Genomic DNA, 2960 nt, shown 5'->3' on the forward strand with positions numbered 1-2960 from the left:
ATGTTATATATGTGAAGGCACTAGCTGGCAGCAAAGGCCCAATTTTAAAGCACCTGTTAGTTTCATCCAAAGCCTGCAAAAGAGGCACCATAATTTATCCAAATATAAAATTACTAAATTACCAATACACAGTTACCGGCAATTTAAATGTCATTTTTTCTTTATAAATGTAATTTTTGCTTCAGCAGGTCCTATACATCATACACATGCGCCACATTACAGGCAGTGAAAGGGTACCCCCCAGGCACCATATTTAAAGGAATTTTTCATTTTTAATGTTTCACTTTAAGTGATGTTAAACCACTGCTCCTTTAAAAATTGTATTTTTTAAAAGTGTTTTTTTCATTGATACATGTCCCCCAGGGCAGTACCCGGATCCCCATACACTTTTTATGGCCAAAATATTGCATATAAGGCTTCAAAATGGGGACATTTAATTTTCTGAGTTCTACCCCCATAGACTTACATTGAGTTCTAAGTTCGAATTAGAACTTTTTCCATGTTCGAAAGTTCGAATTAAAACCGAACACAGGGGTGTTCGGCTCATCCCTACTAGACAGCAGGCCGACAATGGCCTTCTGGACTTTGCATAATGTATAGCAACAATCGGATCCTAGCTAGCAAGAGGCATTCTGACCTTCTAATGGTGGTGTTAAGAAGATTGCTGGGAATCCTGTTATGACATATGCATAAAAGACTCTCTATGGTCCTTCAATCACTCTACCTGACCACCCCTCATCTCAGGACTCTTCAGAGATATTAGTGTAAACAGGGACAATGTTGACCTTGTCAACCATTGGGGATGCCTTCCCCATTGCTGTATTAAGGACATGATTTACTGGGAACTTTTAGTTGAAGTGGTTAAAAGATGCACAGAGCCCATGTGCATGTCAGGTAATTGCTCTTCTAACATTCCCCATCCCTTACCTTGAGGCTTAATTGTTATTTATTCCCTAAGTGTATAATTATTTTGTAATTAAACCATCCTTTTATTTTAAGTTCCAGCTGATCATTATTAATATAAAGACACCGGAAACAAGGAACAATCTTCTTTAAAACAGATATAGGTTGATTTACTAAAGCCTAACATGCTGTTCACTTTTGCAAGGGAATTTTCCCTTTGCTTAGTGAATGTGGTGAAAATGTACCTTGCAAACAATACCCAATCACGTGCAAGGAAAAAAAGAGAAAAATTTCCTTTTGCTTGATGGGATGGTGGAAGTCTGCTGAGCTTCCCCTCTAAGTGAAAATTCCCTTGCAAAGTGAACAGACTATTTTCCCTCAGAAAATCAACCTTATCATTTTACTACTAATAATAATAATACTAATATTAATTTGTGATTTTAGTGCTAATACTGAGGCTGGATAAAGGAAATGTAATGACAGGCCCACTTTAAGCCTCTCGTCATGGATTTCTGTGCAGAGTTTTACAGAGAACAATAATTATTAGACTTCTAAAAGGGCTTCCAGTTGTGACTGCAGCATCACACGCTCCGGTTCTACCCAATATAATTGTCCAGCTCTGAATGGTGGAGCACAAAATCATTGTTGCCTCGGTGGAAATAGCCTTCATACAAATGATAATGTGCCAGCCTAAGATCTGAATGTTTATTATCATTCACTAAAACACTCCCTTGGCTGTGGAAAGGTTTTAATCCACTAACACACCAAATGGAGATAACTAGAGTCATTGATAGGAGGAATTTTCCACCTTTATTTTAATACCTGAGTATAGCAGCAAAGTCTGGTGGAATTACCTCCCAAAACATTGTGTTTGCTGTTATGGTTTGAAATAAATTGGAGAATTCTAGACAGTGACTCAATCCAGATGACACCTTGAAGATCGCTAGGAATTTTAATCCAAACTGTTGAGATCAATACAGCAGTGAATATTGGATAGGTCAAAAGCTCATAATGTGATCCACTTAGCAAAGACATATGGTTGATATGCAGACTGGAACATGATGAAGAAGGGTGGAGCTATCAACATAGAAGAAAACTGGACAAAAAATAACAGAGACAAATAAAGCAAATAAGATTTAAAGGCATATCACAAAGCATGTTTAACATGACAGTTAATGTCCATATGTAATCTATCTGTCTATTTACCATCTGTCCATTCAGTCATCTATTTCTCTATCCATCTGGCAAATTATCAATGTATTTTTCCATAAATACATAAACATAAATACATGAATACATTCTATACTTGATAAATAAATATAAATAAGACTAAAATAAATTGCTTCATGACTGTAAAGCCTAGAAGTATGTACTGCGCTTAGACGTTCATATAACCAACTCTGATAGTAACTGGGTTTCTGAGTTTAGAGTTTCTGGGTTTTTCTGACAAGGTCTGTAATTAGAATCTGCTTAGGTAGCACTACACTCAGTTAAATCTCAAGGCCACTAAAATATTGGAACAGGCTCATCTTTAATCATTAGTGCTGCCATCCTTGTTAAAATAGGAACAGTTTAGTAAATACCTCCACCATAATTTATTTTGAAAGGAATGGATGGTGAGGGAATTGAAGCCGTAGCAGATGAAATCCTTGTGTATGTAATTATAATTTATGGGAATTGCCACATAATATTTTTTCACCGTAAATAACTGAAGACGTGTTTTATGGGCGAGTTATGTGAACGCAATTTAATAGACACTGTAATATACAGCTCTTTGTTATTCTGGTACGTGATTTTGTACAGTACAATGTGTTTCTGCAAGGCTTTGCATAAACTTCTTGTACTCCCTTTACATTATAGCACACTGTAGTTATTTTGTATTTTGTTAAATTTTTCATTTCTGTTTTTTCTACATTCTGCATGGGCACATGACTGGAGAGAGGATGCGGGCCTTCAAGGGCACGTTATTGTATGTCATCATCCAAGACCCAGTTAAAGGAACATTGTCACCATGCCCATTCAGGGCAAAGTGACATTGTCTGTGTAAAGTCTTACCC

This window comes from Nanorana parkeri, unplaced genomic scaffold (assembly GCF_000935625.1).
Source record: "Nanorana parkeri isolate BGI_ZX_2015 unplaced genomic scaffold, ASM93562v1 scaffold663, whole genome shotgun sequence".
Lineage (NCBI taxonomy): Eukaryota > Metazoa > Chordata > Amphibia > Anura > Dicroglossidae > Nanorana > Nanorana parkeri.